Raw genomic sequence first — 27,329 nt, 5'->3', positions numbered from 1 at the left:
TCTAAATTTTGTTAGAATAATTGAATTTTCCGTGTCATGTACTATTTACAGTTAGAGCTTATATGTCCTACTTATTGATTTGAATGCTGGAGAAAATAATAAAACACGTTTTTAGGTATATCATTCTTGGAATATCAAATTCATAATTGTGCTATACTGAAAATTTTATTTGGAATTTCTATTTATTTATATTTAAATGAATAATTTAAGGTTTGTGTCTTTAAATAGTACAATAACATTCATATTTTTTCACATAAATGTTATTTAGAATTTATAAAATAATTCTTATATTAATTATAAATATTTAATTAAAATGAAGCTAAATATTTAAATATTTCAAAAATTAGAAACATTAAACACCAAATAAAGAATAAGTAAAAATGCTGAACAAATGTTCTAATATGAACATAGTCTAACATGTTAATTAATAGCTAAATTCAATCAAAAATTATATCAAAATAAAGAAAACATTTCAGAGAGAGATGAAAATTACATAATCGTATTTTTAGCCTTTCAAAGAATTTTTAATAATATTAGAGAAATGATCCCAATACAACATTAAGAAAGGTTAGATATAAAGACATTTATATTACAGTTTCATACCAATTATATAAGCAGATTCTCAAATAGACTCACACACGTCCATACTGGAAAGAACCACATTAAAATAGTAATAGAGATTATTCTGCGCTGTAGAATTATGGGTGGTTTATTTTGTCTTGATTATTATTTTATTTTATTTTTTTACATATCCCACATTTTCTAATATCTTCAAGTAAAGCCTGTAACTATAGAAAGAGGCAAAAAACAATGGAAGACAAATATAGCCTGATGCATCCACTTTAATTTTAATGGCCTAATAATTGAACAGGACTTCTGGGGACTTTATCCCATGCTGCACTCTGGGGGATGTAGCAGGATACCATCTCCGCACACTCACGGAGAGTCCCTTCTGCCACAGGCCCTCTTCCCAACTTGCCTTGCCTTTCTACTATCTGCAGGAAACGTGGAAAGGTATTGTTCCATGACCTGCTAGAAGGCTTCCTTAAATATATTCTGCCTCTTATTCAGCTTCATTTGCTGGATAGGTTCCATTTCCGAAACCTTCTGGGTGTGCTCTGTATTCGGAGTTAAGCTTTTGAGTTTTCACGTTCCTTCCTCTTTATTTTTCTTGTAACTTTCCAGTTGTTGCGACTGCCTATGTTTGTAGTTTCCTAATTCACACTGTCCACAAAAATCCTCTAGATTCAGCAAGTGGTTTTCTAACTCCTCAAAACTAACCTCTAAATAAGTCAAGTTTGCTGCCATGGTTTGCTGTCACAGATCCTAAACTTGCTGCTGAAGCTCACAGCTGCTGAAGCTGCTCCTGTAACTCTATTAGCCTTGCCTCTTTTCCTCCCACCAGCTGAAAGCATAACCACTTCATTAGCCACCCGCCCTCCAGCACTGCACATTCCTTGGCTCTTCTGCAAAGTGCAGCCCATGTATCTCCATACCTGCTAAGTAATTCTGTCCAGTAGAGTCCTTTAAGAAGTATGGACTATTCTTGTGCCAATTTCTCCAGTCCTTGAAAAGCTTTTTGAATTTTACTACTTAAGTGGGATTATAGGAAGATTGCTATACGTTAACTCTAAATATTTGTATCTGATTTCATTAATCCTTAAATAGTATCCAATCTCAATAATGCATTTTAAAATTCTTTTTTAAAGTAATGAGACATTTTAACTCATTCAACTTCAGCTTTTTGATAAAATAAAGCATTCCCAGTTGTCTTTGTCTTCTTTAGTTTTATCATGCTTAGATTCCAGGGCATTATTGCCTATGTCACTTAGAACACTCTCATTTTCATATTCTGCCTATTCAAAGTCATTTGAATAAGAAAAATAATTATTCTAGCAATAAAAGCTTTGCTTTGTAAATTATAATTGTCTTCCTTCTCTGGAGGCCTTTGTAATTTAAATTTCTTTCTTAACTAAGGCACCTCTGTTCCATTCAAACTATTTTTATATACAATTTCCAAGTACCTCAAGGATAGTGGGAGCTTTTTAAATTTGAATCTCTGCACATCCTCCAAGGGAAAAAAGAACATGCAGATCAATAAAGTTAGATAACAAATTAACCCATAAGTAATACCAACAGCATAATTAGGACAGAGAGAATTCTGTACACTTCAGTTTACTTGAATGGTAAATAACTACACAAGACCACAGAGTGTGTTTAATGCCTGTACTTAAATGGCACTCACACTTGAATGCAGACTCATTGGCAACTGTGATGCACACAGAAGAGTGCTCTAGGGTCCTAGTGGGGATGACCACAGATAACATCTAATAATATCCATCTTCACAAGTAAAGGTTCTGCACCAGTATAAGAAAGTATACAGAACATTTACTAGGGAGTTAAACAGAATGTACTTCAAAAATGTGGTACCAAAGATGGCAGTGTCAGGCAAGCATCAATTATGGAGGCAATGGAGGATCCTTGAAAATGAGCTCCTAGGAAGCTCAGTGGTAAAGAGCAATAAAGAAGTAGCTGAAAATCAAAGCCATACTGGAATTAGAAAATAGACAAAAATCATAAAATGTTAGACCAGAAGAGATTCCATTAATTTCTACTTGTTGAAGAAATCGCTGTAGCAACAGGAAAGGTTGCTAAGAACTAAGGTTGCCTGAACTAAGAAATGAAGGAAGCCACCGAACCTCACCTCTCTAGAATCTTTCTATTGCTAGTCCCAGAAAAATCAACACAATAATAAAAAACAACAAACTGTGAACGTTGAACCAATGAAGGTAACACAAGAATAAAAGAAAACATGAAAATTATATTTTTAACCAGAAAAAGTTCTCAAAACAAAGCTAAGAAACAAAAGTATAAACACCATTCTGATATGAATCAAATAAAATTAACCAAGCATTTGCAGAATAGAAATAATACCACAAATCAGAAATATAAAGACCCTGACTACAAATGGACAAATAAAAAGAAGATGATAAGAATTGACAAAATTGGGGCCGGCCTGGTGGCTTAGGTGGTTGGAGCGCTGTGCTCCTAATGCCAAGGTTGCGGGTTCAATTCCCGTATGGGCCAGAGAGCTGTGCCCTCTACAGCTAAGATTGTGAGCAACAGCTCTCCCTGGAGCTAGGCTGCCATGAGCAACGGGAGGTTAGTGTAGGCTGCTGAGTGCTGTGGTGAGCGGCAGGCAGCTGGGGAGAGCTGCCATGAGCTGCTGTGAGCAGCTGACCAACGGCCACTGACTGCCTCAGCCAGGTGGAGCATAAGGCTCATAATGCCAGCATGGGCTAGGGAGCTCTGTCCTACTCAACTAGACCAAGAAACAATGGCTTGAACTGGAGTGGGAGTTGGGGGGAGGCAGAATAAGAGAAAAAAAACAATTGACAAAATTAATGAAATGAAAATATAAGACACTAATCCCTGAAGTATAGCCTGAATCAAAATATTTAGTAAGAAATTTATGTGTGTGTGTGTGTGTGTGTGTGTGTGTAATCTGAGACATTTAGCAAATAAGATTAATTTTATAGAAATATTCTAGTTAATAACTTAAAAGGAACGATAGAATTAAAATGTCATTATTTACTTATACCTAATAATAGAGCAGCAGTGGTTATTAATGTGACAAAATAAGAGACAGTATAACTTTCTTCATGGAAGAACAGAGTAGCCCTTATATAATAGTCTAAAAGAAAAACATCCTCTAGATCTAAGTAAAAATTTACATCATGTAAAGATAACAGAGGATCTTACTAAAGTATACGATGGGGATGCAATCAGTAATATCTACATAGGGGAAAACTCTCAGGACAGGTAAATGTATGTTCTCAAGAAATTAAATGTAAGGGGGAAAAAGAGAGAGAGGGAGGGGTGGAAGCCGCACATCAAAAAGACTTTAGAGATATAGCAAGTAATGGGAAGATCTTATTTGGATTATGATTCAAAAATGTTATCAGAAATTGAAAATTTAAATACTGAGTGAATATTTGATAGTAGTAAGAGATTTTTAAAATTTTGTTCAGGTCCAAGAAGAACTGGAAAATCTAAACAGACCTATCACCAGTAACGAAATTGAATCAGTCATCCAAAACCTTCCCAAAAGCAAAAGTCCGGGACCAGATGGCTTCACTAGTGAATTCTACGAAACCTTCAAAGAGGATCAAATACCAATCCTGCTCAAACTCTTCCAAAAAATTGAAGAAGAGACAGTACTCCCTAACTCATTTTATGAGGCCAACATTACCCTGATACCAAAACCTGGTAAGGACAGCACAAAAAAAGAAAACTACAGACCAATATCTCTGATGAATACAGATGCAAAAATCCTAAATAAAATTCTAGCAAATCGAATACAACAATGCATTGGAAAGATTATTCATCACAACCAAGTGGGGTTCATCCCAGGGGCACAAGGATGATTCAACATCCGCAAATCCATCAATGTGATACATCACATAAACAAAATAAAGGACAAAAACCATATGATTATATCAATTGATGCAGAAAAAGCATTTGACAAGATACAACATCCATTTATGATTAAAACACTTAATAAAATACGTATAGAAGGAAAATACCTCAACATGATAAAGGCCATATATGACAAGCCCTCTGCTAATCTCATAATTAATGGAGAAAAACTGAAGCCCTTTGCTCTACGTTCAGGAACACGACAGAGCTGTCCCCTATCACCTCTGCTTTTCAACATAGTGTTGGAAGTCCTTGCCAGAGCAATCAGGCAAGAAAAAGAAATAAAAGGCATCCAAATTGGGAATGAAAAAGTTAAATTATCACTCTTTGCAGATGACATGATGCTATATATAGAAAACCCTAAAGACTCCACCAAAAAGCTATTAGAAACAATCAACGAATACAGTAAAGTTGCCGGCTACAAAATCAACGCACAAAAGTCCATTGCCTTCCTATATACTAACAATGAAATATCAGAAAAAGAAATATAAAAAACAATTCCTTTTGCAATTGCAGCAAAAAGAATAAAATATCTAGGAATAAACTTAACCAAGGATGTGAAAGACCTATATGCTGAAAACTATAAGACATTTTTGAAAGAAATTGAAGAAGACACAAAGAAATGGAAAGACATTCCATGCTCATGGATTGGAAAAATCAACATAGTTAAAATGGCCATATTACCCAAAGCAATACACAGATTTTATGCAATCCCCATCAAAATCCCAATGGTATTTTTTAAAGAAATAGAACGAAAAATCATCAGATTTGTTTGGAACCACAAAAGACCCCGAATAGCCAAAGCAATCTTAAGAAAAAAGAACAATAATGGAGGTATCACACTTCCTGACTTTGGCTTGTATCACAGGGCTGCAATAATCAAAACAGCATGGTATTGGCAGAAAAACAGACACATAGACCAATGGAATAGAATTGAGAACTCAGAAACAAAACCACATAAATATGGACAGATAATTTTTGACAAAGAAGCTAAAACCACACAATGGAGGAAAGACAGCCTCTTCAATAAATGGTGCTGGGAGAATTGGATAACCACGTGCAAAAGAATGAAACTGGACTGCTATTTGTCACCATGTACCAAAATTAATTCAAAATGGATCAAACACTTAAGCATAACACCTGAAACAATAAACTGCATAGAAGAAAACATAGGTACTAAACTTATGGACCTTGGGTTCAAAGAGCATTTTATGAATTTGACTCCAAAGGCAATGGAGGCAAAAGCTAAAATAAACGAATGGGACTATATGAAACTTAAAAGCTTCTGCACAGCAAAAGAAACCATCGGCAAGATAAAGAGGCCAACAACTGAATGGGAGAAGATTTTTGCAAACAGTGCCTCCGATAAGGGGCTAATATCCAGAATATACAAGCAACTTATGCAACTCAACAACAAAAGAACAAACAACCCAATTGAAAAATGGGCAGAGGACCTGGAAAGACATTTCTCCAAAGAGGACATACAAATGGCAAATAAACATATGAAAAAATGCTCAACATCACTAATCATCAGAGAAATGCAAATAAAATCCACAATGAGATATCACCTCACCCCAGTCAGAATGGCTATCATCAACAAGACAAATAGTAACAAGTGTTGGAGAGGTTGTGGAGAAAAAGGAACCCTCATACACTGTTGGTGGGAATGCAGACTGGTGCAGCCGCTATGGAAGGCAGTGTGGAGGTTCCTCAAAAAATTACGAATAGAATTACCATATGACCCAGCAATCCCTCTCCTGGGTATCTACCCAAAAAATCTGAAAACATTTAGAGATAAAGACACGTGTGCTCCAATGTTCATTGCAGCTTTGTTTACGGTGGCCAAGACATGGAAACAACCAAAATGTCCTTCGATAGATGAATGGATAAAGAAGTTGTGGTATATATACACAATGGAATACTATTCGGTGGTAACAAAAGGTGATATAGGAACATTTGTGACAACATGGATGGATCTTGAGAATGTAATGCTGAGTGAAATAAGTCAGACAGAAAAAGCAGAGAACCATGTGATTTCACTGCTATGTGGTATATAAACCAAAAACAACAAAAGAACAAGACAAACAAATGAGAAACAGAAACTCATAGACACAGACAATAGTTTAGTGGTTACCAGAGGGTAAGGGGGGTGGGGGGTGGGAGATGAGGGTAAGGGGGATCAAATATATGGTGATGGAAGGAGAACTGACTCTGGGTGGTGAACACACAATGGGATTTATAGATGATGTAATACAGAATTGTACACCTGAAATTCTATGTAATTTTACTAACAATTGTCACCCCAATAAATTAAAAAAAAATTGTTCAGATATGATCATGTTGCTATTTTAATGTTACTTTTTAAAAATATTTTTCTTATAGAGATTACATACCTATGCTATTCCTTTCTAGTTCACAAAGTTAAAACAAAATCACATGGCCTGCCAAAGGTGAAAAAAAAAAGGCTTCCCTCTAGAGGCTGCAGGTCAAGTCCCCTCAAGGGATCTTAAGGTCTTGAGGTTGACAAGTAGTTCCCCAGCCTCTGTAGCCCTTAGATATCATCCATGTGGTCCCTCCCTTCATTCCACACTCTATTCCACAGTTTATCCTCACATCAGCTATTGCCAAAGGAAAATTCTCAACTCAAAACTAACTCCACCATAGCTTAATTTTTAAATAAAATGAAATGCTAAGTTTGTTATGGATTTTATGTTTCTCTTGTGGATTTTTAACACTAAACATTTAGTATGTATATACTTTTATACACACACACACACACACACACACACACACACACACAGAGGTCTGACAATTCACCAATTTGTTGCAACCATGTAGCTAATCTTTTTTGATATCAGAGGGATTATTCGTTATGAATTTGTACCGACTAGACAAACAGTTAACCAAGTTTACTATTTGGAAGTGCTGAAAAGGCGGCATGAAATAATTAGACGATCTGAGCTTTTCATCAACACTTCATGGCTCTTGCATCAAAACAATGCACCAGCTCACATGGTGCTATCTGTGAGTGAGTTATTGGTCAGTAAATAAATAATTGTGTTGGAACACCCTCCCTATTCACCTGATCTGGCCCCCAGTGACTTCTTTCTTTACCCAAAGAAAAAAGAAATATTGAAAGGAAGACGTTTTGATGACATTCAGGACATCAAAGGTAATATGACAACAGCTCTGATGGCCATTCCAGAAAAAGAGTTCCACAATTGCTTTGAAGGGTAGACTAGGCACTGGCATCAGTGTATAGCTTCCGAAGAGGAGTACTTTGAAGGTGACCATAGTGATATTCAGCAGTGAGGTATGTAGCACTTTTTCTAGGATAAGTTTGTGAATTTAATTTTGACCTCATACATCAAAATAAAAATCTTCTTCACAGCAAAAGATAACATCATCAAAACAAGAGAGACAACCAACCAAATGGGAGAAGACATTTGCAGACAACACCTCCGATAAGGTGCTAATATACAAAATACATAAGGAACTCATACAACTCAACAACAAAAAGACAAAAAATGGCCAGAGGGCGCAAACAGAAACTTCTCCCAAGAAAGCATACAAACGGTCAATGGATATATGAAAGAATGTTCAACTTCGCTAGCTATTAGGGTAATGCAAATAAAAACCACAATGAGATATTACCTCACACCTCACACCTGTTAGAATGGCTACCATCAACAAGACAAATAATAACAAGTGTTGGAGAGGCTATGGAGAAAAAGGAAACTTCATACACTGTTGGTAGGAATCTAGATTGGTGCAGCTGCTATGAAAGGCATTGTGGAGGTTCCTCAAAACATTAACAATAGAATTACCATATGACCCCCCAATCCCTATCTTGGGAATCTACCCCAAAAATCTGGAGACATTTATCTGTAAAGTTACATGTACTCCGATGTCCATTGCAGCATTATTTACAGTGGCCAAGACATGGAAACTGAAGTGACCTTCGATAGATGATTGGATAAAGAAGATGTGGTACATATACACAATGGAATACTATTCTGCCATAAGAAAAGGTGAAATACTACCATTTGCAACAACATGGATGACCTTGAGATTAAGTTGAGAAAAAGTCGAGAACCATATGTGGGATATAAAACTGAAAGCAACAAAGGAACAAGACAAACCAATATCCAATAAAGAAACAAAAACTCACAGACACAGACAACAGTTTAGTGGTTACCAGAGGGTACAGGGTGGGAGAGGAGAGGTTGTGTGGTACAAGAGGGTAAAGGGGCTCAAATATATCGTGATGGAAGGAGAACTGACTCTGGGTGGTGAGTCCACAATGTGATACATAGATGATGTATTACAGAATTGTACACTTGAAACTTATGTAATTTTACTAACCAATGTCACCCCAATAAATTTAATTTAAAAAGTATTAAAGACTAAGAAAACTTAAAAATGGCATTCAATTTCTACTGAATTCTGATGGGATTTTGATTGGGATAGTACTTAATTTATTTATTAATTTGCAGAGATTAAACATTTAAATATAATTGAGTCTTATATTAATATAAAATAAGTTTGTTTTTTCTAAAGATTAATTGAAATTAAAATTAATTTAAAATCTTCAACAATGCTTTTTAATTTTCAGTTCACGTCTTGAATGATTATCAGTATGACTGAATTTAGTATTTTAATGTTATTTTCAGTTTTCCTCCCTCTCGCTCTCTCTCTCTGCCTCCTACCTTAGATTATTTACCCATTTCTAGATCCACTTTAATTTATATAATGACTGCTTAGGTAAGTGCTCATTTGTATTATTTTCATCCTTGAAATGGAAGATAATGACAGCCTTAACTTTTCACATCCTATTTAGAGTTAACATTGTGCCACTTCAGCTATGATCCTGAATCTACAATAATATAGATATATAACCCCCATCACAACATACTTTACATTAAAATTCTTATATGTAATGCATCTATATACTATAAAAATGATGACAACTATTTTTGCTTTAGACAACAGTATGCATTTAAGACATTAAAAAATAGTATTTTTAAATATATAGATATTTGCTATTTTAATACTTTTGTTCCTTCTTTTGAAGATCTAAGTTTCTTTCTGATATCATTTTGCTTCTGAATAGACTGAATGATTTCACTAAGCACTTCCTATGGTAAACATGTTTAGTTCAAACATATAAAATGAAATCATATAAACATAGCTACACAAAGGAACCAACAATAAAATCTGTATAAAATCTAAAACCAAACAAAATTTTAAAAATTTCTCATGATGCCCTAGATTTCCAGTTACATTCATTTGCTTAAATCATGGCATAATCATGTATCTCTCCTGCTCTCCAATCTCTTTATTATACATAGGTATATGTGAGTGTTGACATATCCTCATGCATGTTTTTTCCAGTTCGCATATTCTCCGTTTGTTTCTCCAGGTAAGCTCAACTCTTCCTGTTTCTTGTAGATGTGAATTCTGTTCTCAGAAATTCTTCACAATTTCCAGCTCTTCTGGAAGCTCAGGTAAGGCCTTGTTGCCATCATTCAAGGGAAAAGTCAAACATAGAGATTTCTCCAGTGTTTCAGTACCTTCAACACTATGGAATATTTTCAGTTTTCTCTAAAGGACTGCTTCCCAGTCCACAGAATGAAACTACCAATATCTTTAACATCAACTTCTCTGTTCTTCACATTTCCTAATTATCCTTTTCTCTCTACATCAAGCAGTTTCTTAATGAGGTCTTTTACATGGAAATTCAAATGTCTGAGATACTCATGATCTTCAGGGTAAAGAAATGCTTTGAAGACTTTTATCTTTGATCTATGGTGGCTAAGATGTGGAAGTCTCACAGCCCCCGTTTCTCTCAATGCATGTTTACACTTCTTGGATATTCCAAGGCTATTTGTTTACTGGCGTACTTGGTAAAAATGCTTTATTTTTGGATGCTAATATGGAAGAATCCTCAGTTTTAATGACAAAAATTTTAGTATCCTCTCCATTACCATACTTGACTGTTCTCTTTAGTAAATTATTTTTAAACTTATAGAATATTTGGTTTCTCTTAAATATCATGATTTTACTTTGGTAAATTAAGTGAACATACCTAGGACTAGGTACAGATATGAATGAAATAATTGCATGTAAACATGTATATGTACACAACATTCTCAAGTTAAAATACGTAACAATTCAGTATCTGAGGATACCTTCTATGGAAAGTCTGTAAAATATTGAAACATAATGATCATCTCCTTATATAGGGCCAAGGAGTCTTCTTTATATATGTATGTTTCTGTTAGAGTTTTGACATAGTTCAATGTTGTCTTTTTTGTTCTTTTAATATCTAAGAAGTTAGCACTTTGGTGTGTAGATAAAGTAGTCAACTCCTAATTTGAAAATGCCAATTGTATGGAAATCTCAGGAAGGGAGCACTGAGGTACCTAAGTGCATTATTCAAATGCATCCTACACATGTTTTATCACTAGATAAGTTTATTTAACCTGGCAAATTTCAGAAGCATAAGCAAAATAGGATCCATTCTGTCTTTCTCTAAGATATTTTTCTTTCATTGTTTCCTTTAGATGCAAGGGATCAATTTTCTTCTTTATTCAGCTCACAAGAGTACTTATCGCTTGTTTTAGTATAATATTTTGGTAATGATTTGCAGTAAAATCATTTGAGACCTTTTCATTTTGTCTACTTAGATAATGATTATCAAATTGTGCTTGCCTTTAAATTGTGCATATCAATTCCATTTATATTACAACTTCATGAGTTCTTGTTATTTGCTGAAAGGATTTAGACACTAGATCAGAAAAAAAGCTTTTGCATTGTAATCACTAACTTTAATGTAGACTGATTTATATATGTGTTTCATGAATATAGACTGATTTATATTTGTGCTCTTTATGTGAATGAAATGTTCCTGATATGAGGGCATATCTACTATTGATAATGATTTTCCAGTATGATTAATTAATTACAAGATACAATTTAATTCATAGTATTTTCACAGGAAATGACTACTATAAACTTTCCAGTGATGTTATTTTTTACAGAAAGCAATTTGTACCACTTTTTCCTTCAGTTATTTAAATAGCGTGGAGTATCACTTAAGAAATAACCCATGTTTTTCAAGGTTGTTTTGATATTAATACGCTTTTACAGCAAAGTTATTCTTTAAGTTGTTCAGCGACTGTACTTGAGAGATACCCTATCCTTTTCTGTTTAACACTTTCTTGTGATTCACTGAAGTCTGTGACTGAAATGAAACAGAAAGAGACTATCAAAATTGATAATGTTAAGATCGACAGGTATGCTAAGAAAGTAAGTCATGGTTGAACTTAGAAGTAATCAACCAAAGTCGCTGAATCCAAAAAATGCTGCTAACATCAAATTGAACTGTTTTCTGATACTACTAGTAGCAACTGTGTTGGAAAATGACTGACTAGGTAAATCTATACTAACTTTATTTTCATTGAAGTCATAGATAGATGATAAATATTGTGTAATATATATTTTATATATCACAATTACAATTGCTATGTATCACATTTCGCAATATAATACTTAAAAGAAAAATATTCTCATCTCATCTGTCTGCATTCCCAGTTCTACTGTGACAAGGCACATTTTGAATTGTTATTTATTTATTCTGGTATTTATCTTGATAGTTCTAGATAATAATTTTATACAGATGTTTGTGATCTGTCAATTAAAGATGAACATTTAGCTTCCTTATCCTAACACAATAAACTGCTCTCTCTCAGTTTACTCTTTAGCTATATCACACTTTCTGATTGAGTCTGTAATTACTTTCATGGAATATTACCGAAAGTAGTATACCATGATTCTTTTTTCTTACTTGTGTGCAACATTGCAATGTTTGGGTTTTCTTCTAGGATTGCCTTATTTTTCACCTGCAGAGTTTCCCAAACACCAATTCTTCATCTGTTAGCTCTGCCTCAGTTCATGGTATCCAAACATAAAAAGAATTAAAGCTATTTAAAATCATGTATTCTCATTTTTGTATAATAAAGTTGCAAGTTTAAATAATATCAGTAACAAATGTGTATTTATAGAGGTTTAAAAAAATATCTATATGACAAAAAGCACATTACACCATCAAATCTCCAAAAGAAAACAAACAACCTTCTACTGGCATAAAGAAATTATTTGTATTTTCAATATCAGGCATTACTGGCCATTTATACTATTGAAATACACTGCTATCAAAGTTATATTCTAAGTATCATTCCATGTGAAAATGACATCAAGAAAAATGTTCTGCTAAAGCCTGATCATTAATAGCAAATAAGTATAATATGACAACTAATCTAAGTGAAGTCTGAATATTAACAATTTTGATAGTCTCTTTCTGTTTCATTTCAGTGACAGACTTCAGTGAGTGGGATCAGTAACTTACATATTTTGAAATCATGTTTAGAAAAACACTGCTTATTTGAATTTGATTTTTTCAATGAGCATCCATTCACTCATTGTGTTAATTGAGTAACTGCTATCTAGTAAACACTCTAATAGACCATGAGGACTTAAATATGAAGCAGACCCTCTCGTTGCCTGAGAATATTAGAGTTCAATGGGAGAAATGCGCAAGCAAACACATTTAAAAACAGAAATATTATTGTTAGAAAGGTGGCAAAATTATGATGTGGAGACAAAGTGGTTTGACTTGTAAGAATTGGAAAGTCTTAATTGAGAAGGAACACTGAACTGGGTAATAAATGTATGTATTAATAGAAACATACCTCATGAAGAAAAAGGGAAGGGGATTCTAAGCAGAAGGTAGAAAAGGCTATGTAAAAACACTTAATGATTAAAAATAAAAAATGGATTGCCATGATTAAGACATCAGAAATTCATCGTGACCTAATCCCAAGGTTGGTGAAATGGAGTTAAACATTATTAGCTATAAGTAGTGAAAGTATGCAAAGCTAAGACATATCAATTTTATATTAAAATTAATGTAAATCAGTATAAGTTTTAAATACTGCAGTTTCAAAGTCAGAATTATTATTTATTCACTAATTTTCTATGTATTAAACAGATTTGTTTGTTTTCTATAGATTAGCTAATATATTCATTGTGCTAGTTTTATGAGTAGGACATTCCCATTTGTGCTGAGGGTAGAAGTGAACTGTTCCTTTTCTTACACAACTTACAATATGATGTAAGAAAATTAATCTAGGTCCATAGAGGAACACAGAAGATGCTGATGAAGAGGACATTTTAAAGGGAGGCAGAATGGGAGACTACTGTAGTCACTCATCTAAGGAAAACTGAAGACCTGAACTAAGTTCAAGACAATAGGCATGTTAAGAATGAGCTTTATTTGAAACACTTTTCTGAGTTATAATCAACAGAAACTTTTGGTAGGTTCTTCATGGAGAGGTGAACAGTTGATGTAATTTGGAGTTACTGAGATTTTTACCTCAAAACAAATTTGGATATGCAGTCTAAAAACTTTCTAATTACATTGTTTAACTTTACACAATCGGTAAAAATTTTTGGTGCATTTTTTGAAAACAACTCTTACACACTTTGGTCCAAATTTAAAATGGCACCTGCATTTTTATAATTGCAAAGATGAAAGCCAACTTAATTACTCCTACAAGAATTTGTATTTCCTGGTACAAGGGGCCAGATGGATATTTGAGTTCTGACTAGCAGAAGTAATTGAGCAAAGTAAAACAAAGCAAAACAAAACAAACAAACATTTCATTTTTCATGAAAGATTCATTACTCGGTAGTATTCATAAAATTCCCAAATAATTTTCAGGTGATATAGTAAAAATAATTGTCTCAAGTCTCAAAATGGTTTTGTTTTGTTTTGTTTTGTTTTTTTAATAGAAAAGGACACAGGAATGGCATTTAAAATGTTCCAACATTTTAAGAAAAATAAATGAAATGTAACATAGTTTTCTGAATATATATCATATGTAAATAAATGCTCTCAGTATTACAGATGGTAATTATTCAGCCCTCAGTATCTGCAAATTTGTATAGTGTGTTTTCATATGCATATACTCGATTTCTCAGAAGATTTTTTTTTTTGCAGAAACTTTTTTTTCCCAGAACTTGAACTAAAAAAGCTTCAAAATTTAGAAATTAAAAGGCATTAAAGATCATTTGTCCTAATCCTTTAGCTTTATAGATGTGCAAAGAGGAATGCAGAAGAACAAAATTCCTACAACTGAATGAAATCATTTCCCAAGGACAGGCATCTAATGACTACAGAGCTCAGACTAGAACCCAGATCTACTGATTCCTTATCTCTGAGCTCCAATGCTCCTGTATTTTAGTAACATTTCTCCAAAAGATTATGAAATTTCTAGTCCAAACCAGAACTTTAATGTAAAAGTGTAAGCTATTTCATCTCTGAGCAACCAGTTTGACAAAGTTCATTAAGACGAGACTATTATTGAAATTATTCATCTTTTCAAAATTTGAATTTCTCTTTTATAACATTAAAAAGCAGTTCTAAATTACCCCTGCAATGTAATGTTATATTGCATCACCCTAATTAAAGTAACTCTGCTTACCAGGTCTAAAACTTTATTTTGTTTTAGTGTTTTTTTGAATCACTCAATACTCTTTTTTTTTTTTTCTCTTCAAATAATTATATTTCTTTATTTAGGCTCTTTATTAAATGTATAGGTGCGGCATTGGTCAGGAAAATTGTGCATGGTTTCAAGTGCACAATTCTATAATACATTATCTATATATTGCATTGTGTGTTCATCATCCAAAGTCAATTCTCCTTCCACCACCATATATTTGACCCTCTTTACCGTCTTCTACATTTTCCCTTCCCTGCTTACCCTCCAATATCCAATAAACTGGTGTCTGTGTCAATAACTTTTTTCTTGCTTGGTTTGTTTTGTTCATTTGTTGCTTTCAGTTTCATATCCCACATATGAGTGAAATCATATGGCTCTCACCTTTTCAGTTTGATAATACAAATATCTAATAACCATACTTAAAGAATTATAATGCTTTGTGTAGGATTGATAGTAGTCTCCTGAATAGAAAGCAAATTTTAGCAAAATTCTGTTATCCATAGAATTTGAATCCCATGATAAAGTAAACCCTAAGTATAAATATGGTTAATAAGTGAGCCTTTCAGCTCGAATATTATAGGCCCTCCTTCAATATAAAGTAGAATACAAAACAGTATCTTTATGTTTTTTCTCATGTTTTTACTTTTAATTTAAAGTTTCACTTTGGCTGTATCGTGCTATAAAGTAGTTCTTAGTCATGTATAATAGCAATTCAAAAAGATTGTGGCAAACAACATTCAAGTCTACCAAATAACATGCCCTGAGTTTGAAGGTAGTTAACACATTTTTATATCTGAGGAAAAACATTGAATTTCATTTTTAACACTTTAAACATAGATCAAAACAAGGCTGGATTAAAGTTAATATAAATCACAGCAGAACTGGAAATAATAGTATACTACATATGTCACTGTTAGCATTTCTGTCAGAAATTGTTTTAAATGTCAGAAATTTTGAAGATGCTGTGTGTATTGAAGAAGGAAACATGTAATCTTTTTTTTTTCATTGAATGGTGAGTGCTTTATGGATCAATAAGCCACCCGTCGTCATGGCAAAGTTGAAAAAAAGCTTACTGAAAGATTAGTATGAGAGGTGAAAATAATTAGATCAGTTTTTGTTTCTAATTTCTAGCTTGTGTTTGTTTAAATGGGATTATTAATAGCCTATAGTTTTAGAATCAGCCATTTCTGCAAAGAGTCCTGGCTCCTTTCACTGGAGAGTCATATTAGATGCCTAGATCAGGAATACAGGTATGTTCCCTGCTACTGGTGTGTCACTGTTTCCAGGACTTCTTATCATACAGAGTAAGGTAAGGTGTGTGTATCTATAAACATTTCTATATGTAGCCATATGTATTCCTATTAAAATGATATGAGTTCATACTGATGTTTTCAACCTAAACCATTACCACATGGACTATCCTGACCCTGACCTTCTTTCTTTGCTTATCTGGAATTGTAAGCTCCCACTCCAACTATGAGAAACCTGGCTCCAATGATTCAGGATTCACGATGTTCAATTTCAGTATACATGCAGAGTGGCTTCAGAACTATTAACTGATAGTAAACAACTTATGAACTAGAGTATAGTTTATGCACAATTATGTTTGTCTTTATGATTAGGATTTCCACTCATTAACAAAATTATTTAGTCAAGCAACAGTTTCCCCCACTCTTCTTCTGTTTCATACACTTACAATAAATGTATATACTTTTGTCACATATAGCGTATCACTCTGGAATCTTCTGGCCTACTAAATAGTACTTTTAATATTGCCGTACATTAAGGTTTATTCTTTTTTAATTAAACATATTGGAGTGACAATGGTTAGTAAAATTACATAGGTCCTTTTTTATGTAAAATTCTATGTCTTGACAAAAAATTAGGATAATATATGCATTATTACAGTATCACACAGAATAGTTTCATCCCCTAAAAATTCCCTAAGCTTCATCCAATCAATACTTCCTCCCCACTCACTCCCTGGCAAAAACAAAAAACAAAAAACTGATAATTTGATAATTTATTACATCTAAAGTTTTTCCTTTTCCAGAATATCATATAAATTGAATCATGTATTATGTAGCCTCTTAAAACAAACTTTTTTCATTTAGTGTTACCATGGAATATATTTCTCCACCCTTTTAACTTTAAAGTATCTAAAAGTTGATACTTAAAGTTTGTTTTTAGCAGATAACATTGAGTTGGGTCTTTTTTTATTATTATTATTTACTCTGAAACTCTGTCTTTTAATTGTATTTAAATCATTAACATTAAAATTGATTATTAGTATAATTAAATTACCATCTAATACTTGTATAACTTTTATTCTATTTTTTTCTTCTTTGTCTGGTTTTAATTGTACATTTTGTATGATTCCATTTTCTCTCTTTGCAGCATTTTGATTAGATTCTTTAAAAATGTTTCTTTAATAGTTGCCCTTAAGCTTACAAAGTAATGTTTTCTTTTTGTTTGTTTCAGGTGTACAAAGCAATGTACTAGTTAGACATTTACACCCCTCCCAAAGTGATAACCCCATTCCTCAATCTACTACCCCTCTGCATCATATATAGCTGTTACAATGTAATGTTTTTAACAAATCTAAGTTTACCTTCAAAAAAACACTGTAACACTTCACACATCATGTGTCTGTATTAGAGTACTCCATTCCTCCCTCCCACTCTTTGTGGCATTCTTATCATTCACATTATTTTGCCATATGCTCTAATCACTGTATGTATGTTATTATTACCACTTTGGAATTTATATATTAGGTTCATTATAAGTAAGAAAGTTAACTTTTTTCTTCTTTTTTAAATTAAATTTACTGGGGTGACAATGGTTAGTAACATTACATAGGTTTCAAGTGTACATTTCTAGAATACATCATCGATATATCACATTGTGTGCTCACCACCCAGAGTCAGTTCTCCTTCCATCACCATATATTTGACCCCTTTACCCTGTTCTACCATCCACCTACCCCCTTACTGTCTGGTAACCACTGAACTGTTGTCTGTGTCTATGAGTTTTTGAAAGTTAATATATTTTTTTAACCTTTAATTATTCCTTCACTGATGATCTTCCTTAGTTTCTGTGGATGTGAGTTTCTGACCACTATCATTTTTCTTCTCACTGAAGAACTTCTTTTAACATTTCTTACAGAGAAATTCTGATGATAAATTTCCTCAGTTTTTATTTATCTGAGAAGCTCTATATTTCTCCTTCACATTTGAAGGATAATTTGTCTGGGTTAGCATTCACAGTTTTTTGTTTTGTTTTTTTTTAACATCAAATATTTCACTCTTGTTAATTTTTACTCGTGTACTTTCACATTAGAAGTTTATTTTAATTTGTATCCTTCTTCCCTTTCTGGTAAGTTATATTTTCTCTCTGGCTTCTTACAAGAGTTTCTCTTTTCTTTGGTAATCTACAGTTTGAATATGATATGCCAAAGTATATATGTTTTTGGTGTTTACCCTGCTGAGTGTTCTCTGGGCTTCTTGGTTCTGTGGTTTGATGTCTGCTGTTAATTTTGAACATATCTCTGCCATTACTACATCAAATATTTCTTTAGTTTCATTCTACACAGGCATATCTTGTTTTATTGTACTTCGCATTATTGCACTTTGTAGATGTTGTATTTTTTCAAATTGAAGGCAAGACACTCCAGCAGCAAAAAGATTGTGGCTGTTTATTGTGATACTAGTTTTATTGCAGTGGTCTGGAACCAAACCTGGAATATCCCTGAGGTATGCCTGCATTTCTTCTTGTTCTTGTATTCCAATTATGAATGTTTGCTGCTAAAAAATGTCCTACAGTTCTTGCATGCACTGTCTTTAAAAAAATAAAAATAAACATTTTTCTGTTTGAATATTATTTTGGGATGTATCTCTTAATCTATCTTTAGGCTCATTGATTCTTTCTTTGGCTGTCTTAAGTTTAATGATGACTCCAACGGAGGAATTCTTTATTTATGTTACATAGGTTTTGACTTCCAGTATTTTGATTCTATTAGCGTTTCAATCTTTCTTCTTATATATTTGCTTTTGCAAGTTGTCCATATTTTTCAATTAGAGCCTTTAACATGGTAATCACTGCTACTGAAATTCTCTGAGAATTCAAAAAGCTATGTGTCAAGTCTGAGTCTGAAGATTGCTATCTCTTGTGACTATATTTTTTCTTGCCTTTTGGTGTGTATTGTAATTTATTCTGAGACCTGAACAGTTTTATCAGGTAATAGAAACTGAAGTAAATAGACCTTTAGTGAAGATTTATGTCAAGCTGGCTATGAGTTTTTGTTTTTTTAAATATTTGCTATCGTTAAGTGCCAGAGGCTTCAAATTCTTCTAAGACCCTTACTTCTGTCTACCCTTTTTACTTTGAACTTCCCTAAGCACTCCAACTCAGCATCTGTGTCTTGCATCTCTTTCAGCTATATCCTACAAGTATTATACTGCAGTCCTGTTGACATGGTAGTAAGGTGTGTAAGATGGGGAAAACTCTCTAATCTCATGATTGAGTATGACTTTTATGAGACTGTTTTTTGATAATGCTGCCCTTAAGTTGTGAAATTCACCTATGTTTCTTAGCTTTACATTCCCGCTTCAGTGAGAAACGAATGCTATAGTGGCTGCAGTGGTAGGAATGTCCTTCTCCTATTTGGGATAAGGTATGCTAAGGTCTTTCCCCTATAGAGTGAGCCTTTGTTATTGAGAATGCTCTAGGAATATTTCACAGCAGTTACAGTTCTGTTCTTACCAGAGTCACAAGGGGATCTTTTTCATCTCTTCATTGTCAGAACCTGGTAGGGTTGGTGGAAATAAAGCACATAAATGTGTGAGGACCTCCTTAAGGCTGTGGCCTCCAATGCTGTCTCATTCGCAGGCTTGCTCACACTCAGCCTCCCAAAATTTGTTAATTTTACCACTGAATTTGATTTTGCTTTAATTAAGCATATTTTGACTTTGACTTTTTGGGTCCACCTATCTTTCATGAGTTTGCAGTGGTTTGCCAGAGACATCATTGGTTTTCTGTTTAGTTTAAAGTGAGTCACTGATTTTCAGTTTGTCCATCTTTTTCTGTCCTTGCTGTGAGGACAGAAGTGATGATTTCCGAATACTTCACATTTTGAACTGAAAACAGGAAAAGCAGGAGGTTGAATTTTAAGGGCTACTGTGTAGAGACCAGATTACAAAAGGACAGACATGGAAGCAAGTGTGACCTTACAGGGCTGTGAGGCATTTTGACAATATTTCAAAGGAAGTCTCAAAAGGTGCATATGGTTGAGAGAGAGAGAGAGAGAGAGAGAGAGAGAGAAAGAGAAATCAGAATGGTATCAATGTTTTTAATCTGAGCAACAGAAGAATAGAGCACCATTTATTCTCATTGGGGGAAGACAGAAAGAGGTAAATAATTTGGGGTGTGCAGGGAAAAAAAAAGAGGCAAAATGAGGCCAGGAAAAGACAACAAAATATCAGAAAGTGATTACTCAAAAAATTATCTGAAAGGAAATGTTGAAAGTAAAGGGCGTAACCTGGAATAATAAGTTAATTGTGTGAAAATATAAAGGAATATTTGGAAAGATAATTGGTTATTGAGAACTAAAAAATTTTACCCTAAAAACTGATTTTATCATAACTTCTATGGATGAAGAAGGGTAAAAGTAATTAAATTTGAACACAGAAATATCTTGGAAAACAGGGCTGTTCTCACTGTTCTATTGTTCAGCAAATTATCACTTAAGATATACTTTCTCTTTAGATTCCCCTAAAGTTGTAAATGTAAAAAAAAAATCCTCACTACACACTGGCTATATTAAATTACAAATTTTATGTTTCTTTTTTCCATCACCAAAATTTCAATTATACTGCAATAATTGTAGTTTGTATTGTGATGTAATGATTTCTGTAAATCTGATTATCATGGTGTCTTTTAGAAGCTTTCTAAAATTTCATCTGTAAATTTGAAAGCAAATGGAAAGGGTACACTACAATGAATAATAACTGTTTAATGAAGCTGAAACTTCGTTCCAATCTTATTTTGAGATCTTCAGCAGTAGAAATACACCCTTTTAATTATTTAACTGCACCAATTCCTGGTGTTATTTAGAGGATAGAGACTCTTTGTGCATTCTTAAGTTTAACACATATGGCATTTAATTTGCATAGAGAACTATGAAACTTATGGAAAATATTAGGTACATATTCAAATACAGAATTTTGCTAATGATGTCCAAAATACACGTTGAAACATTTTTATGATTTTGTAAAATTCCAATACATGTTTGCATTTTATATTATTTAATATGTAACTTTACCAACTAGATAATTCTCTATTTCTTGTTCCAAGTATTTTCTGTCATATTCAGTACTTCCTCTGTGATTGGAAATATAGGCATGTATCTGGATGAGCTTAAAGGCATTGCTATGAAGAAAAAAGAGACACAAAGGGGCTGAAATAGATAAACCTCAGCAGTGAAATGGACCAATGACTTGAATGCTGTGCTTTTTTCTCTCTCTCCCTCTCTGCCTTTCTCAAAATAAATTTTATCTACCCTTATTCAGATGTTTTCAATCCCCCAGTTCTCATGGGAAAACAGATTAAATAATATGATAAACTTTACAGTCCTATATTTAAGAAATGGGCCACAGGGGATTTATAATTCCTGAACCCAACCCCACAATCTTTAGAAGGGATTCCACTTGGTCCTAAAACAAACAACTGTGGCATAACTTGATAATGTTGAGTTGGAGCAGCACTAATCTCCTTTCAGCCTTTGCCTTGGGTAGGAGTGATAGAAAGTGTTATTTTTAGATGGTACGGGTGATGATATTTCTAAAATAATATGAGTGATGAAATAATACATGTGTGGAATAGTGTGGGCTAGCAAATTATTCACTGTGATATTCTCCTCTGGTTAAAATTAAAATTAAAACAATTACATTAAAATAAAATTAAAACAAGAATTGATTTCAAATTTTCCTAACAAATGATAAGAGCAAACTAAACTATAAATCACTGTACTTCCAAGAGGAGGGGAGATTGGGTGGATACCTATTTCCAACTACCAAATATAGACTATAAGAGACAAGGTGGGTCAGAATTCATGTCATGGCTTCTTAAAAGAAACTTTTACCTTGATAGTAACATAGATGGGTGAAAATACTCTCAGAAAGATAGCCTATGTAAAGTGGGTTATTGTGAATTCAGGTGCTGAATGTAAAAGTCATAAATGATAGGTGGAGATAAACACATCAAAATATTTTAGTGTCAAAATACCTGGGAAATGATTAATACTTCTCTACGAAATGCATAAATTCATTCTTCTGCTTCTTATGAATACTTACTGTCAAATTGTAACATTGTGTGTGTGAGTAAGTATGTGTGTATGTGCACAAAACACACACATGCATATATGAGGCTAGATAAATCTTCAGAACTCATGGCATTCATTCATCTCCCAATTTCCTTGAAAGAATCAGGGGATATGATATCTCCGGCCTTGTTCTTTTTTCTCAGGATTGTTTTAGCTGTGGGGTCCATTGTTGTTCAATACACATCTGATGATTTTGTGTTCTATGTCTTGAAAAAATGCTATTGGGATTTTAATGGGGATTGCATTAAATCTGTATACTGCTATGGGTAATATGGCCATTTTAATTATATTGATTCTTCTAATCTGTGCACATGGGATATATTTCCATTTCTTTGTGTATTCTTCAATTTCATTTATTAATGTCTTATAGTTTTCAATGTATACATCCTTCACATCCTTTGTTAAGTTTATTCCTAAGAAGTTTATTCTTTTTGTTGCAATTGCAAAAGAAATTGTATTCTTTTTTTTAATTTCTTTTTCTCTGAAATTTAATTGTTAGTATAAAGGAACACAGTGGATTTTTATTTACAGTGGCCAAGACATGGAAACAAAAATGTCCTTCAATAGATTATCGAATAAAGATGTGATACATGTATACAATGGAATATTACTCATCCATAAGAAAAGATAAAATGCTGTAATTTACAACAATATGGATGGATCTTGAGAATATCATGCTAAGCAAAATAAATCAGACAGGGTAAAGGGGCTGAAACATATGGTGATGGAAAGAGAACTGACTCTGGGTGGTGAACACACAATGTGATATATAGATGACGTATTACAAAATTATACACCTGAAATCTATGTAACTTTACTAATAATTGTCACCCCAATAAGCTTTAATTTAAAAAAAAATAAAGAAAAAATAAAGAGCTATTTGACTTCACTCATATGTGAGATATGAAACTGAAAGCAAGAAATGAACACAACAAACAAACAAAAACTTATAGACACAAACAACACTTTAGTGGTTACCAGAGGGAAAGAGAGGTGGAAGGCAGTAAAGGGTAAAGGTTGTCAAATATATGGTGATGGAAAATTCCATTTTGCGTGGTAAGAACACAATGCAATATACAGATGCTGAATTTTAGAATTCTACACTTGAAACCTATATCATTTTATTTACCAACGTCACCCCAATAAATATAATAAAATTTAAAAAAAAATCAGTTTAAGATGTGTGAGAGGGAATATACTTAGTTTTAGAGACAGGTTTCTTTTTACATCTTGTCATTTTAATACAATAATTGACTGGGTATGCTACTCAACTTTTCTATGCCTCACTATTCTCATCTACAAAAAGGGACTAATAATATCCTCTTAGGAAATGTATTCTTACAACTACATAAGACCATGTTTTTAATGTTCCTGGCAGTCAATATGTAATCAGTCAAATGTCATTGTTGTGATTAACTTTATCATTCACCATCAGCGTAATCATTAATTACTTATTAAGTCATCACTATGAGGCAGGATCATAAGCGATGCTGGGAAATAATAATAAATTATTTAATTTTCTTTGTTCCAGTTGTTCATATAGTAAGCTTCATCTTCTATCGAATAGCCCCTGATAGATCTGAACCACAGAATTCTCATGAATGACCCCGTTTAAGAGATGTCGGGTTAACATTGCAATTCATATGCCAGACATTTAGAACAACTGCTGCCTGTTATGATGTGCCCAGATTCAAGTCTTCCATTATGGACTCTCATCTTTACAAATTTTGGTCGTCATTGATTTGTTCTAGGCTGTTTTTCCTTTCCCTCTTTTTGTCCACAAAGCTCTCCCAGTGTTTGAACAAAGTTTTTAAACCAAACACAGAAGTTATAAATGAACAAAGATACATTTCTCTTACTTTGGATGAGAATACTTCTGATTTTATAGGCGTTTTAAAATGTTTCTCTGCCTGGGGTTCAAGCAACCATTTCTGACTACCATTTGGTTTTTGCAGTCCCATTGCACTGATATACTGTAAGCAGTTTTAAATGTTAGTTTCTTGGAAGGTGCTTGTTTTCTGCTATCATAATAACCTATCTATAATGAACCATGACTTGTAGTTATGCAACGTCATCAGCCCCAGTAGTTTTATTGGCTTTCTCTGTCTTCCAGAACAAGGCAACATAAGAAATGAGATAAAACTCCAACAACAACAAAAATCACAAAATATTATTACTATATGTTTTTCTTCCCTGCACAGGATATCATCAGATATCATAAAGAAAACATGGTGCTATAAATGCTCATTTTCCCCAATCAATTTAGAAGTTAACATATAGTATTTCTTCTTTCTTACAACTGTAACAATACATTGGAAATAATAACTTACTTTCATAGATGTAATATATATATATATATATATATATATATATATATATATATATACACACATAGATTTTGTTTAGTATCTTTTATAACACTTATACATCCACTTAACTAGATACATGCAACTGCTTTGTACTTTGCAGTGCTTGGTCATTTATAATTGTAATGCATTTATGACAGATTACAATATATATTACTCAAATTGTATTACTTCTAAAAAGTAATATGTTCTGATAGATTAGTTTATCAAAAATATTCTAAATTACAGACATATTATTTTCTGTATCTTTTTCCTCATAAAGCAATAGAAAATAAAATAGGTAACTTTAAAATTGATATTATTTGTAGAACTTACACTTTATATTTTAATATGATTATTTTTATGTTCACTTCAAGATGTATATAAGAAGTTCTCTTCTTTTACAGATAACAGTGAAAAGTAAGGTTATTTGCTTTACAAAAATAAGTTATTGTATTTATCGATAGCTATTGGAACGCTGACTTGCTTCAAGTTCTCAATAAAATCATTGAGTGTGTTTGATTGCTTTCTTTTCCCAATTGGTGAGAGGCCTACATGCAAGACTCTGTATTAAGACTAATAAACTGGTTTTCTCCAATTAACTGTGCTTGGTGAAGGTTTCATACATAAAGCAGTTTTTATTACTTTAATAAGTTAATTATTTTGATAATCTATGTCATTTTGGCACAGTCATCAACCCTTCCTATGCTCTACTTGCTATTTCCATACATCCCCACAAAATATCTCTAGCATTCTTACTCTCTGCTTTCACTTTTGCAGATTTCCCTCTGTATCATCAACACACTGTGGTTTTCTCTTCACTGGGCCTTACTTAGGTCAAGCTCTTCACCACACCTGAAGTCCTAAGTCATCACCTCTACCTAAAAATAAATCACTGCCTTGTCTTCCAGCCAGATGAAAGACACATCCACATGAAACTTTCTCCTGAGGGAATGAAGCTCTTTCTCCAATATTCTTCTGCAGTATTGTGCTTATTTACAATGGATAACATTCTGTTTTCTACAATAGGCAGTGTGTGCATGTTTGCATTTGATGTTCTATGCAATTTCAATTACTTCATTTTTAAAACTTGTAAAGACTGGCATTCAATAAATATTTTCTTGAAAAATAATGTAAATTCCATTGTTGTATAAATGTGGAGACTGGACTTAGGAGTTTTAAGTAACAATATAAGATTACTTTTCTAATAATGAATTGGTAGGGACAAAATTCAGGTTGCCTGGACATCAACCCTTTCCATTACCTTGTGTCTTTTTCATCTTGCCTCTATTTTCCAATGCCCTGTGCAGATTTACATTCCTCTTCCTATAAATTGTTTATAGTAAATCTAACTTCCAATAAAACTAAAAAGGTGAGTTTGTAAAGGATGTGTTGAATTTTACATTTGGGGCACTGTCCACGTTTGCTGAACTCATTAATAATTGCTGGGTTTGCTTTCAAAATTGCTATATAAATTAAAAATCTAGATGATAAATTCACAAGTCTCTGTAGAAAAATAACATGACCAGGAAAAATTATACAGAATAAGTTTACTTTACCATTATAAACTTTGTCAGAAAAATATAATTGTTGTATATAATTTGGCTAATCCAAGAGTTTTGATTTCATCCTGGGAACATACCACTCATTAGTGAATAATGATATCACTCTAAAGAGATAGTTGTCTGTGAAAATTACTACGAGGGGGCTCATATACCGTGCAATTTTCTACACTGGTAATGTAGGCACATAAAGGGATCTACTGGTAAACAACTTGGGAAAACAACATTATTTAAATTTAGTTTTTCTTTAAATATACATTCCTAATTTTGCTTTCTGTTTGGAAAACTCTCAGGTATACTCCTGGATAAAAATAATTGACTTTTCCAAATTTGCAGTAAAAACTAATAAGGATTCCTTGTATTTCTAAGTGCTTTATACCTTAGGAATATTCCATATATATAAATATAATTATAAATATTTAATTATACAAAATATTTACCTTCAGAATAGTCCATATATACCATATAGTATAATATAACAAAATATAAACATAATTACATATATTTATAATTTAATTATTTTTTGTAAATCATAGAAATCTACATTTCTATTATATATGTGTGTGTGTGTATATATATATGTATATATATATAATTTAGAAAGCTATGCTAGTATATTTATTTTAAATATCTACGATATTTATATTATCTTTATTTGTTCTGATATATATGTATATATAATATACATATATATGTATGTGTGTGTATATATATACACACACACACAAATATACACGCACATATACACATAGCTGTATATATAGTCTGTTTATTCAACCTGTGAAGTAGAAAAGGTAGATATTACTTCTTGTTTTTAAGTGAAAAAACAAGACAAAATGGAATTGACTTCCCCAAGTATGACTTCTAACTGGTCGATATGGGCTTATTCCTGTTACTAGTTCGATATGTTTTTCGTTCATTCCATTATCCTGTACTTACTTAAGAAACAATACTGTGAATATTGAATCATCATTTTCTTCATCTGAACCTTTCTGATAG

General features: G+C 32.9%; 1 long non-coding RNA gene and 1 pseudogene across 1 annotated transcript in view; both read right to left on the bottom strand.

Moving 5' to 3' along the window:
* Positions 1–27,329, bottom strand: part of LOC148754754 (uncharacterized) — a 178,923-nt gene that overhangs the window by 141,233 nt on the left and 10,361 nt on the right. The window lies entirely within an intron of this gene.
* Positions 849–26,048, bottom strand: LOC109449040 (dysbindin pseudogene; annotated as a pseudogene).

The sequence above is a fragment of the Rhinolophus sinicus genome, chromosome 17 (genome assembly GCF_057876585.1).
Source record: "Rhinolophus sinicus isolate RSI-liver-muscle chromosome 17, RSI-T2T, whole genome shotgun sequence".
Classification (NCBI taxonomy): domain Eukaryota; kingdom Metazoa; phylum Chordata; class Mammalia; order Chiroptera; family Rhinolophidae; genus Rhinolophus; species Rhinolophus sinicus.
This window is presented reverse-complemented; position numbering and strand designations above follow the sequence as displayed.